Consider the following 14,489-nt stretch of genomic DNA (forward strand, 5'->3'; position numbering starts at 1 on the left):
GCATCTATTTTTATTTGATTTATTTTTTTTAGTGTTCAGTGTGAACAGGCTGTAATGCTGTAAACTAATTCAGCTTTCTGCTGCCCCTGGCTGTAAATATTGTATGTTACAGCCAACGTAATCCCATCTGAAATACTATATAGGAGATTGTCCTGTCAGTCTAATTTATATAACACCCATATTATTAAGACAATACTCTGCATTTCTCTGGGCATCATTGTTGAGCGCTTCCCGTGACGGGCCGACCGACGGCACACACCAATCCTGGCTCAACCCTCCCTTGACCGGCCCAACCTTGGCCCGTCCACTCTCTCTCTCTCTCTCTCTCTCTCTCTCTCTCTCTCTCTCTCTCTCTCTCTCTCTATCTCTCTCTCTCTCTCTCCATATATCAGTAAGTGTTTAGCGCTGCACGCGCGCTTCAGCTCGCGAGCGGAGACGAGGCTAGTTTAGTATTCCGTGCACAAGGCAAAGGAGGGAGAGGGGAGGGAGAACAGAGAGTGAAATATAGAGAAAAAACGAGGCTGTGAAGACAGGCGAAAACACAGAAAGAGAGGAGGAAGAGGTCTACCCTTTGGCATCCGTTTGTCCCAGGTGCAGTATTCCAGCCTTTATCTCTCTTTGGGTTTGCTGGGGGGATGTTATGATGTTGCTGTTATAACGCGTCGCATGAGAAAAATTAATATTGCATGTTTATATCGCATGCATATTTCGCTCGAAAGAGAGAGTACATATTTGATGGAAACAGTCGTTCTGTTCGAGGTCTGTATCCCTTTAAAAACATAAAGACTCTACGGATTGTTGTATTCATGTTATCCATAATATAAATCTATTTGTGTGCGCTTATGTGTGGTGAAGGTTTGCCCGTCTGTACTGTATCGTCGTGCAAAAGCCTCTCAGTGTGGGATTTCCAGTTACTTCAAAAACCTTCATTATCTACTGCAAAATCATGCATGAATGTTTTATTACTACAGTGCTCGGAATCGTGACCGCGCAATTTCATTTGTGCACGTACGAGTGTGTCTGTACTGTATGCAACAATGTATATAGAACCTTATGAAGGAGCTCCTGAGAGTCTGTCACTTATGTAATTATGTTCTCAATTTCCCTATTTTCTGCTCTACATGCACAATCTGCACATGCATATGTAATTCAAGAGGAAAGGATCTGAAATGTATAGGCTATATGAAGCTGCTTCTCATCTCTTCAAGCACTTATCAGTGTTCCTTACCCTGTAAACCCCACCCCACCCCACAGTCTTCAAAGGCAGGCTTACACGGCTTCTATCAGGCACAGGACCATAATTATGCACATTTTAATACATCCATATGGAACCGTCACTGGAATCCTCTCAGTCACTCACCGAAAGGCATATAAAGGCATCCGTAAAAGCCATATGAGGGGGCGATTAATTCCCCCCACGACGTGACAGAGCGGCCGATGACGTTGCCTGGCTGCCGGGCTGTGGAGAGCTTCCCTCTATACTCTATCTATCTGTGTGGGAGCTGAATCTAAGGGCTGGCACAGTACTTCTCCAGTATCTTCCTCTGGCTTTCTTTGGCTGTGTGTTCCAGTGTGATGTTATAAATAATTTAGGTACTCCGAGGACCGGGACAGCAAGCAGAAGAAGAGGAAGTAAGAGGCAGAGAATGAGAGTGTATACCATTCAGCAAACCGGCACTGTAATAGCCATGTGCATGTGCTTGTACACTTTCCAAGTGCATACTGCCATATAAATCCAGTATGTGTGCACCTGAAAAGGTTTGGCTGTTTATCTGGGGTTTATAATGTTGCAAGGCAAAGCCAGCTGACCATTACTAAACTCTTTCGACACTCATAAACAATGTTACCACTCACTCGTACAGTATGTAATACCACTTTGACCGCCAGTGGAGGTCTGGTTGTGTAAATGACAGCAGCCCTTGGCAAGTGCATTTGAGATGTGTGTTTAGTGGCCAATGAATGCGCTGAACTCAGGAGAGTACAGGGAGAGTGTCCAGGAACTCACAGCATAATGGCAGATACGAGGAGATGAGGAGAGATGATGCAGTGATGTGGATGAGTGTTGGTAAGCTTAGGTTGGGACCATGCTGAAGGCCGTTTTTGCTTGGCTTCCTCTCCAGTGCATGAGATTTAAAGGGTTAGTTCGCCTAAAAATGAAAATTCTGTCATTATTTACTCACCCTCATGTTGTTGTGAACCTGGATGACTTTCTATCTTCCGTGAACACAAAAGGAGATGCTAGGCAGCCTCAGTCTTCAACTTTTATGGGAAAAAGATTAATAGAAAGCAAATGGTGAATGAGACTAACATTCTACCTAATATCTTCTTTTGTGTTCCACGGAAGAAAGAAAGTCATACAGGTTTGGAACAGAAGTTTCACTTTTGAGTGAACTATCCCTTTAAAGGAACAGTTTTTTGTAGGTCCATGCAATGCAAGTGAATGGTGACCAAAACCTTGAAGCTCCAAAAAGCACATAAAGACAGCATGAAAGTAATCCATATCTTCTGAAGCAATCTAATCGGTTTTGGGTGCAATCTTGCCATTGCAGTCTCTTGGCACGATCTTCATTTCAAGCTCGATTGCACTTCCTAGTGCTTGACACATGCACAGAGCAGTAAATGGTGAGACTGCTGATGTCAGTGAAACAGATTTATAGTGAATATTTTGTTTTTTAGATCCCTTCAGAAGACATTGGTTAAACCACTAGAGTCGTATGGATTACTTTTATGCTGCTTTTATGTGCTTTTTGGAGCTTTAAAATCTTGGTCACCATTCACTTGCATTGTATGGACCTACAGAGCTGAAATATTCTTCTTGAAATCTTCATTTGTGTTCTGCAGAAGAAAAAAAATCATATACATCTGGGATGGCATCAGGATGAGTAAATGAAAGAATTTACATTTGTGGGTGAACTAACCCTTTAAGGGAGTGGAATAGTACCAGACGACAAAAGAAGAAAGAGAGTGATGGTATTGGAGGGAGGGAGATGAGGATAAATTGCAAGGAGAAATCAGTCTACTAAAACAGCATTGTTATCATTTATTCATTCATTCCCACTTTGCAGGAAGTCTGAAACACACAGTTGCCTTTGTAGCCAAAGGGGTAAAGAAAATTACTGTTATCTTCTGACAGGTAAAAACAAAAAAAGTAACACTCTTACAGAAAACAAAAGCAGATTAGCCTCCCGATGACATTGCAGATAAGACCACAGGCATAAAGGTAATACAGCGAGTGAGAGAAAAGAACAGAATGTGAAAAAGGAGAGAAAGAATACCACAACGTCTTCATAAAGACATTACTCAAATATCCTATTGGATATACTTAATGGATTTACATCCCTTGTCAATAGAAGTGTTCAAATTCGTAGCCTCAGTAGAGAAGAAAAGGATTAGCCGTAATGTTTCTTACACAATTAGTCTGTCACATCTATCAATTTCAGGGGAATACGGGAAGTTATGAGACAGGTTTCCCTGAATAAAGAGGGAAGGCCGTGTAATTTCAAAAGGAGGCAGGCAATTGTGGAAACTAAAAAAATATCCCAGTACATGCGTAATGTGAACGCCCCATGTTTGCCTAAAAAAACTGTGTTTGAAAGTCTTAAAATATCCTAACGGCCCCCAAGATGCGTAAACAGCCTCTGCTAATAAGCTGTAGAAAATAATATTTTGCTGATGAATTTTAAATTGACACACTATTAAAAATGTAGCACTGCACAGCAATGGGAATGTGTTTGATTATATTTCTATATGTATATTTGAACACTAGATGTATGGTGGAGAAAGTGGAGAATGGTTCAGAGGTACAGTGTACAGTGTTAAAGCAGACTGCTGAACAAAAATAGAAGAATTTTATTTGCAAGTTAAGCTATAAAGTCTCATTAAAATGTTCCACAATGTGTGTGGTTGGTGTGTTTGTGAACAATATTTCTCCCTTGGTGTGTCTTTATTCTAACCAACAATCTTTACAATCTTATAGGGATATTTCACCCTTTTACTCACCCTCATGTCGTTCCAAATGACTTTCTTTCTTATGTGAAACACCAAGGAGATATTTAAGCTGCACTCTTCCATACAATAAAAGTTGATTGGTGACTGGAGACAGCCGATGACTATTAATTTTCATTGTACAGAAAAGAGATGCTTGGACAATCTTAAAGATAATTCCTTTTGTGTTTCAAGCAAGAAAAAAATGGGGTGACACAGGTTTCGAATAACATGAGGGTGAGAAAATAATGACATAATTTGTGAGAGGAAGACCCTACTTTCAAACAGCTAAATCCATACTTCCAGCAACTGCAAACTTGTCAATCTAAATAGGGCAGTGGACGTTTCCTGTGGCACAAAAACTAATTGCATCATTCTTCATTGGCTTGAATAATTTGACCTCAGGGCTCAGCTCAGTTCCGGACCTCAAACCCATCTGCACTCTGCTGTAGAAACAGGCAATGACCTGAGTGACTACTGCTGATCTGTGCTGCTGATGGACAGCCCCCTGACAGATATCTACTCAAAACACCTGACAGTTCCATATGCAGTGAAAGCCAGGTGTCTAATGTATGAACAGTTAGCGATATTATCATTTTCAGTTAACTACCGTATGCCAGCCTACATTGGTGTTGGGTGCTGCTTGTTATTTAGAGATTAATATGACCTGTTGTATTACTGGTGAAGTGTTCGATTTCTGTGCCTCTAGCAGAACCAAACAGAATTGCAAAAATAATGATTCTTTGCAACAACAACAAAAAAAGGTTTCCTGAACACTCTCCTCATCTTCTATTGGTTGGGCAAACAGAAAGTCATGCCCCCAGAAATGTTCACTGCAAAGCTATGAGTTGGAAATGATCTCGTTAGTCCAGTCAAGCTCTGTTAAAGGAATAGTTCACCCAAAAATGAAAATTCTCTCATCATTTACTCACCCTCATGCCATCCCAGATTTGTATGACTTTCTTTTTCAGCAGAACACAAACAAAGATTTTTAGAAGAACATCTCAGCTGTGTAGGTCCATACAATACAAGTGAATGGTGATCAGACCTTTGTAGCTCCAAAAATCACATAAAGGAAACATAGAAGTAATCCATATGACTTTAAACGCTGGAGTCATATGGATTACTTTTATGTGTCCTTAATGTGATTTTTGGAGCTACAAAGGTCTGATCACCATTCACTTGCATTATATGAACCAACAGAGCTGAGATATTTTTCTAAAAATCTGTGTTCTGCTGAAGAAAGATACATTTGGGATGGCATGAGGGTGAGTAAATGATGAGAGAATTTTAATTTTTGGGAGAACTATCCCTTTAATGGTTTGAAACCACTGCCTTGGTTTTTGCCATTGTGTTTTTGACAGGCAACAAAGCTTAACCAGACAACTTAAATGTAACAGCTAACTTTTTGATGACTGTTGGGTCAGCTAACTACAGGTTTGGTTTATTGTTCAGTCAGCTAACTACAGGTTTGGTTTACTGTTCACACTGGTATTTTTTGCCACCACTTCTGTCTGGTGGTGACGTTGCCAAATTGTTTGTCTATTGTTTGAGCCAGTGTAGCTATGTCAGGCTGGATACACAAACAGATAAATATTTTGAAACCAACACATTGTTCGGGGAAATCGACCTATAGATGGCCTACAGTTGTCTCTGCATATTAAGCTAGTAAAGAAGAAAGTATTTTAACACTGTAAAGATTATATCACCTATAAATAAGATAATTTGTCATATTAGATGTTACGATGGATTGTTTTGTCTGTGAGGTGATTGTGCATTGACACTATTATCTGATTATATTAATTTTTTGATTGAACTGGACAGGTACATTTCTAAATGCTTTTTCATTTGAATGTAAATTGCCTTTTTTTTGTCAGTGCCTAATGATTTTTTGAGACAAAATCATCTCTTTGGTTTTGTTTCTATGTTGGTATTACTTACTGTTGTGTGCCATTCAATAACACAGCTACCTGATCTGGTCTGTCTGCTTTCCATTTGAAATTGGTAGTGTGGGTATTGTCTGAATTGTCTTGACACCAAACAAAATTGCAACCTTCAAATGTTTCTGTACAGGATCTAATGACCATGCAATTATGTCAGTTTTTATTGATGTCACTGAACATTGACCTTTCTGCTTGTTTGGGCTCAGTTACATATCCACATAATCATTTATTATTGTTGTTCTCATCTCTAGCGTGTGATTGGACAGGGTTCGCTGGCTTTGTGGACTTTATGACACGATTGGACTGTGGCAATTCCATGTGGCTTGCCCATGATTGGACAGTGAGCGTGCAGGTTGCTGGGGTCCTTGTTGTGGTGTATTGCTTTTCCTGGAGATATTGATTCCAACCCAGACAGCAGTCAATGGAATGTCTGAGATGGGTTTCATGTTCTGTTGTCTTGAGTGTCTGAGCGTTTCATGTCGGTGTCACTTGCATAGATTTTAATAGCACCACATTTTTCTATGAGGCACATTTCCTGCTGGTTTTCAGACATACATACCATAATGCCCCAGATCATTGCTGCACTTTATTACAGTATATCACTTGTAAATGTCCATCCTCCAGACATTTACAGTATCATCAAGAATACACTTTTCTTCTCTGTCTGGAATCCAAGGCTACAAGCTATATGGTGTAACCAGACTATTGCTCTCTCTTTCTTTCCCTTTCTTTTCAAGTCTTACAGTTTATGTCTGTCTCTCTTTCAGCTTCTTCCCTTTTCATTTTTTCATAGCTTTCTATTTTCTCTCCCGCTCGCGCTGTCTCCCCTCCTTGCTCTCTAACTTCGTTCTGAATCGACCTGGGATTTTCTGGACAGTGACAATGTAGTTTGGTGCCAGACGGCCATCTTTCAACGTTTTTTAAGTCAAACTCAGACAGATTTACAGGGCAAGCGGCATTGAAGAGAACAGTCAGGGGTTTGAGAGGGAAGGGCTTTTTCATGGGCTAATCTGCGGCTCATTTTTACAATGGACTGAAGATCTGAGATGGACAGATAAATGGACCGCAGTCTGTTCAGAAGTCCTTAAGATCAGTGTTTTTGAACTGCTGTGTTGCAGGTCTGTTCTGATTGTGCCAATGCTTGATGCTAAATGCAAAGAATACGACTAACAATATAGTAACAGTAGCAAAATAAATAGGCTTATCAACTTTTAAAGAAGAACTTTTAGGGAGAAAACATTTCCTCTATCTTTTGTTATTGACATTAATGGTCATGCATCCAATCAAACTCTACTATATTTTGGTGCAAATTAGGGATGCACCGATCCAGTATCTGGATCGGTATCGGCTCTGATACTGACATTTTTAAACGGATCGGGTATAGCTCCGACGAGCTGATCCAAATCCGATACTGTGTGTTAGTCATGTTCGTTACTGTCAAGCTCAAAAAATTACATAAAAGAACCGTTAAAACACAAGTAGTTCATATGACTCACACATTTTATTCAAAGCCACTTGAAGACGTGCACGTGCTCAAAATGCTCCGTGAATCACAAAAGGCTGCGTTTAATAAGTAAATATATAAAATGCACTCGGCACCTGCGCGTTATTGAATGCCGCTGCTCTGTTTACACACACACCCGCAGCTATTTTTAGCCTTCACAGCCGTGTGCAATATTTGAGCGCTACTGATGAACATCTCAGATATAGATGCTCAAAAGTTCAGTCCACTTATAATATGCATTTAGAACAGCACCAGAGGTGCATTTTACCAGAATTTGATAAGCGAATTAAACTGTGAACTTGCCTACAAACAGACACATACAGGATTTCCTGGAGAGTTCAGAATATCAAAATAAAAGCATGAGGGTTTAAAAGTTAGAGGTGTCACGGAAAGACTCACAGAGGCAGAGAAATGAACTCAGTAGCAGGGTTTATTGAACAGATGATTGAAACAGTGATGTAAACATTGTGAGTAAATCCAGTTGAGCAGAGTGGCGAACAGCAGGTGAGTAATATCCAGACAGTGTATAGACACAATGAACCGATAACTCACAACAGTCTTATGATATATGCTGGCAATAATGAAGACACAGGTATGTTTGACATAGTAGAAAGGTCTGGAGTCTCAGAGTTACTATCGATGAGAACAGAAAAAGAGTGTGTGTGAAAGCGGATAATATATGCAGTCCTTGATTAGCCACTAATGATATGCAGGTGCGTGTAATCAGAACTCAGGGGAGAGTGAGCACTGTGATGGCAGTGAGGAAGAAAGAGAGAGACCGGTGGATCTGTGACAAAAGGTCCACGATTGAGATATATTACTATATTACTATTATAATATATTATTATTATCATTATTATCAAATATTATAATATTTAAGTTGAATGGGTTCCAAAAAATAACTGTGTGAATGAAAAGTGAGTTACAACTAAATTGAACAAAAAAGAGATCTGAATCCTTTAAAGTCCAGATACAAAAAAAAAAAAAAAAAAAAAAAATGACTTACATGGAATTACTGTTAATTTTGCTGCTACATTATTCAGTATACTAGTTAACAATACAGTTTTTCTTAAGCTGTACATTTATATATATATATAAATAATATTTAGTTAGAGGTTTGTGTTTCTTTACATATTAAAGAGTACTCCCAATTAGTTCCACACAATAATGTAAAGATATTCTAAACTGATCATGCAAAAAAAACACACTGGTATCAGATCAGGATCGGTATCGGCCGATACTGATGTTTTCGATATCGGATCAGAAGAGAAAAAGAGTATCGTGCATCCCTAGCACTAATTCATCTGTCACTTGTTGGAGCTAGCCAAATTAGGCAAAGGCCAACATAGACAGGATGGGTGACATGCCCTCATCCTCTAAAAATCATGAACGAAATACCCAAGGTAAAGGAAAATAAGACCCAGACTACATTAAATATGGGTTTCCTTGCAATGATAAACTCAATGTGTTTTGCTTGCTGAATTACTGGCTTAATGATTTTTTTTGGCATTTTTAAACACTTTTGATACTATGTTGTATCAACCCCACTGTGCTGATGTCCAAAGTAAAATCTTTGTCCTGAAGCAAATCCGGTTGTGACCCCGAGAGCCAGACTGATAGACCGCTTTGACACACTGATTAGGCAGCTCCGAGGAGAGGGCAAAAGCTAAAGAACAAGTGTGTGTGGGTGAACATCATGACCTGAATCTTGTCCTGAATGACTTATAGCTGTACTTAAGACTTTGACTGATTGACTGATGGAATGGAGCAGAGAAGATGGATGCGAAAGAAGCACTTCGCTTGAGAGAAACCACCTCACAATGAAAGACCAATGACATTTTGCAGACCTAAAATGCATGAAAGAATACTCTATCAGAAAGATAGATGGATGTGCCACTCAATAAGGAGGTATCCCATTGGAGAGAGATCTGATTGCTTGAGGGATTTCACTGGCTAAAAGGGAAAGACACACTCTAATGAAAGGAGGAGATCGGTAAATCGATTCAAATAACGATAGATTTTGCAACTTTTTCTGGCTTTGCACCTTTATAGGTGATGCAGAGAGGGAATGAAGCAGAGATGGAGAGGTGTGGATAGTAGCACTTGGATGAGAGCTGAGACAGTGCGAAGGAGAAGGGAAATGAAATGTGGAGCTTTGACCTGGTTTTTGTAAACGGAATGAGCACAGCACAAAGGAAGAATACTAAAGAGATCTCATAGATGCTGAACCCTGCACTGACAAATTATATACACACTTCCCCTCTGTAGATGAATTGTGACAATATCTTTATTTCTCCTTGCTGTCTGCACGTATCAAAACAGAGATTTTAATATATTTGTAGATCAGTACTGGTTGCCACGCTTTTTTATTCCAGTTAATATTTCTTAAGGTAGGTTTATTTTTTAATGCTATAGACACATATAGACAGACACACATATTAAGTGTTGGCTAAAAAGAGCAATTGAACATTTGCACCATTATTGTCCAGGAAAAAGATTAAAAGAGATAATTATTTTCATTTAAGATGACTTTGAACTAGTTGTTTGAAACTAATGTACAAAACCACTGCTAGAGAAAACACACATGGGTGTAATTCGATTTTTATCTCAAAACCTTATATTTACTGAGATATGGCCTTTGTGACAAATTACCCATGTGATTTGACCTGCTCTCCGATATTTTATGTACTTCGTATCCCACAAACATAAAATAAAATTTCAAGAAATTATTACATTTCATTTATAATTTACTAGACACCCAAAAATCTGTATTTGCAGAATCATTACTGTGGTCTTTATGGAAACATATTACATTAAAGTATGTGTATAGAACAGTGTTGGTAGCAATACTCCTTATTATAGATCTGACCTTTATTCTAATCCATTAACAAAGCTTTTCTTGGAATTACAATTTTGGTGAGAGAACTACATTAATGGATCTGGTGTTGATAATACAACAAAAAGTTGTGAATATTAGCTCCCACAAAGTCTTAAAGGTGCACTCAGAAACGTTTTGTTCATGTCATCTTGGACTCACAGTGACACCTAATGGTGTGGATGCAGTATCATTCAAAATCAATAACTTTCAGTTACAGATGCCAGAAAACTATGTAGAAACTCACTATTCACAATCTGCCATGTTTAATTAAATCCAAGAGTGAAAGTGTCCAATAACAAGACGGTTACTGAGATTAAGCAAGTAGTATTCAGCTGGCCATGTGATTTTAAATTGGCAGCCCCTATGAGTACGCCCCTGCCCCATGTAGAATAAAACAGCTTTTATAAGGTTACTGATATGACTAGAGTCCTCATCTCATGTGAGTGTTATTGATTTTATACATAAGTTTCAAAATTACAAATAGTTTCTTTAGGAGTCAAACTTTTTTAATGGGGAAAAAATTACTGAGTGCACCTTTAACATCTTCAACATGGAACCTTGAAGGGATATCACACCCAAAAATATAAACTCTCATTATTTTCTTATCCTCATGTCGATCCAAACGCATATGAATTTCTATACAATGAAAGTGAATGGTGACCACAGCTGTCCCTGATCCCCATCCAGATTTTATGGAAAAGAGCAGATCATTGGACATTCTGCTAAATATCTCCTTTTGTGTGTTCCATGAAAGAAAAAAGCTTGTAATGACATGTAGAGGTCGACCGATATATCGGTTTCGCCGATTAATCAGCACCGATAATGATTTCTGGAACTATCGGTTATCGGCAAAAATCCACACCGATAGTTTTTCCCCATTGTGTCACGTCGTGTCCGATGCTGGAGCGGCTGGGAAGGGCGTGCTGTCATTATACAGTATGAGAGCGGCCTCTAGAGGCAAAATAAAAGCTATCACTGATGCCTCATGGTGGTTGTTTTGACACTTGAGACTGCACGTTGAATGCAGCAGAACACTGCACAGAGCTCAACAATGCAGATTTAAAACACCAACAAATAAAAGGTATGTATACAGTACACTACAGTACACATTGTCATATCATTATAAATTAATTAATTTCTTGACTAGATGCTGCATTAATAGAGACAACAGTATGTTTGCCAACAATCTGACAAGACGCTAACATTAAAGCTATCCTCAAGCAGTTGGAACAATGTGACAAAAAACACGCAAGTCCTACCCAAATGTTTAAATGTCATGAATGTTACAATTTATTACCATCTATTTGCATTTGTTTATATCCAGTCACGTTTATGCTTTAGCCAGCTAGGTTGTATATTTAAAGGTAGTGAGTGATTTGAGAAAAATATCTTCATGCTGACAAGAGAATCGTATAAACAAATCAGAAACGCATCTGATTTTAATTAATATTTTTGATCCTCACAGTAATACGTATTTTTGTCATTTTGATTAGATAATCAAGTGATCGGTGTGTGTGTGTGTGTGTGTGTGTGTGTGTGACGAGTTTCTCACGGAGAATTTAAATGAGCGTAACAGCGCAAAATACAAACAAAAAACATCACTGAATCTTATAGAAGTGTTAAAAAAAAGAATAAGATATTGCAATTCATTTATTTGTTTGCCCTAGTTTCACATTAAAGACCCTATCACCAGAAGTGAAGCAATCGTTGTTTTGGTTTTAGGGTAATAAAGAGCATTTACCTCACGCTTTTCATGAGAAGAGAAACCCTAAGGCATGTAAAAAGTGTAAAATATAAAATACAGCATGTAAAATGCGGTTTACGTACTGTTCATTGTTAGTTGATGTTAATTTCAACATTTACTAAATACATTTAAAAATTGTTTTAAGATATATCTCTTAACATTAGTTAATGCATTTACCTTATTGTAAAGTGTTACTTACCAATAACATTTTCACACATTTGACCTGTAATATTTTATTAATATTTTAATTATTTTCAGATGGCAAAGGCTTTAAAGAAAGTACCAGTGTGGGAGTATTTTACTGAAGTGTCGCCAGGAACAGCACAGTGTAATATCTGTGACAAAATAATCAGAATGGGGGCATCAACATCTGCAGGTAAAAATACCACCAACATGTGGAGTCATCTCAAGCACAACCATTCAGCAGTCAGCGAAGAGGCAAAAAAAAAAAAAAAAAGGACACGAAAGATCCTTCTCAGCCATCAGTGTATCAACTTTTTGACAGCAAGACAGGATGGAAGGATACAGATTCAAGTTCTAACAAGATTGATGCAGCTATCACTGAAATGATTGCCACTGACAACCAACCATTTTCAGTCGTTTCAGACCTTGGATTTAAAAGGCTCATCTCCCTCATGGAACCCAGGTACCAGATTAAAGATAAAACATTTTACAGAACAAAAATGCTTGATGAAATATATTGCAGAGTTTTGACAAAAGTCAAAAGTATAGTGACAAAGGACTAGGCCCCATTCATTGCCTTCACAACTGACTGTTGGTCTGGAACTGCAGAATCCCTGATGAGCCTTACTGGGCATTTCATCTCCGAGGACTGGTCTAGAAAGCAAGTGGTGTTAAATGTCAAGCCCATGACTGGATCACACACAGCCAGTTATATTCAAGAAACCTTCCTGAACATGTTAGAAGATTGGGATATTGCAACAGAACGTGTAGTTCTTGTCCTAAGAGATGGGGGAGCAAACATGGTAAAAGGTATGAAACTGGCTGAACTTCCTGATTTAAACTGCACTGCTCACACCCTTCAGCTCATTATTAATGATGGCCTGTCTAGTCAAAGAGCTGTTCTGGACATTATTGGCATTTTGAAAAGCTGTGCAACTCACTTTGTCCACCCTGTACTGGCCAAAAAGAGGCTAAGGCCATTCGGGAGGAGCTGGGTGTCCCAAAGCACAACATAATCCAAGCAGTCCAAACTTGCTGGAATTCCACACTTCACATGCTACAGCGAATATATGAACAGAAGCGGGCACTGAATGTGTATTCTGGTGAACACAGGCATATCAACTGCTTATCTGCCACACAGTGGGAATTTTTCGGTAACCTGATTGACACTCTGACTCCCATAGAAGAAGTCACAATGGAGATGAGCCACTCTGAGTCTTCAGCAGCATGCATTGTCCCCAGTGTGTCTGTTCTGAAGCTGATGCTGCAGGTGGAGGGTCCATCCTCAGGAGGGATCAAAACTTTATGCAAGACCATGCTTGACAGCCTGACAAAGTGGTTCTCCAAGGCAGAGGAAACAAAAATTCTGGTCATAGCAACTCTTCTTGATCCCAGATATAAGGGCCGTGCCTTTGCTTCTGAAGAAACACTTCAAAAAGCAAAACTATAGCTAAAGGAGGAAGCTGAAGGGCATGACAAGCTCAGAGAAGAAGATCCGAGCCCTTCTCCAGAAAGACCTGAGCGGAATGAGGAGTCAGATCCAGAGGTAAAGAAGCAGAGTATCCATCAGCCCACTTTAGTGGACACACTGTATGCCAGGGTCCTTGTAGCAACAGCTGTGTCTCAGGGGCTGTACAGCTTTGAGAGTGAGCTTGAGTGCTATTTGTCAGAGCCTGTCATTGAAAGAAGTGACATGCCTCTGCAGTGGTGGCAGAAAAATGAAGTGTGATTTAAAACACTTGCACTACTGGCCAAGAAATTCCTGTGCCCCCCACCCTCCACTGTGCCAAGTGAAAGAGTGTTTAGTGAAGTGGGCATAATTTATGACCCCAGGAGGAGCCGACTGACTGGACACCATGCACACCAACTCTGCATTCTGCATTATAATTTGAAGCTTCTTAACTTTAAATATTAAAATAGAACTGCCAGAACTAGAAAATGAATCACATTATACTTTTGATCCATTGTAGTTCTTTAACAGGACCTGTTACATTTCTCCTGTTTCACACAAGTTCAAATTTTGTTGTGTCTTTTGAAGTGTTTTTTAAATTCATTTTTGATGTATCTATTTTTATTTATGCTATTTGGAGTGTTACTCTTTGGTTCAGTTTGGATGTATATCTTTTATTTACTTTAGTATTTATTAATATAGTTCATATATTAATATTTATATATTTATTTTATTTTAAAAATACAAAATTATTTTCATGGTTCAGTCAGTACTGTTTATTTTTGTAATAAAGTTCAGCATTA

At 38.8% G+C, this 14,489-nt stretch overlaps 1 protein-coding gene across 5 annotated transcripts in view; it reads left to right on the forward strand.

Annotated features, from left to right (window-relative positions):
* The first annotated feature begins 390 nt into the window (after positions 1–390).
* Positions 391–14,489, forward strand: part of LOC127449934 (synaptotagmin-C-like) — a 50,450-nt gene continuing 36,351 nt past the window's right edge. For 4 of the 5 annotated variants that reach the window (XM_051713562.1, XM_051713565.1, XM_051713563.1 and 1 more), the window contains exon 1: positions 391–591. The gene's annotated coding sequence lies outside the window, so the exon portion shown is untranslated. Of the gene's footprint in view, positions 592–9,408; positions 9,425–14,489 lie in introns of those variants that run through there. The other variant, XM_051713566.1, reaches the window with a different exon arrangement.

This window comes from Myxocyprinus asiaticus, chromosome 13 (assembly GCF_019703515.2).
Source record: "Myxocyprinus asiaticus isolate MX2 ecotype Aquarium Trade chromosome 13, UBuf_Myxa_2, whole genome shotgun sequence".
Classification (NCBI taxonomy): domain Eukaryota; kingdom Metazoa; phylum Chordata; class Actinopteri; order Cypriniformes; family Catostomidae; genus Myxocyprinus; species Myxocyprinus asiaticus.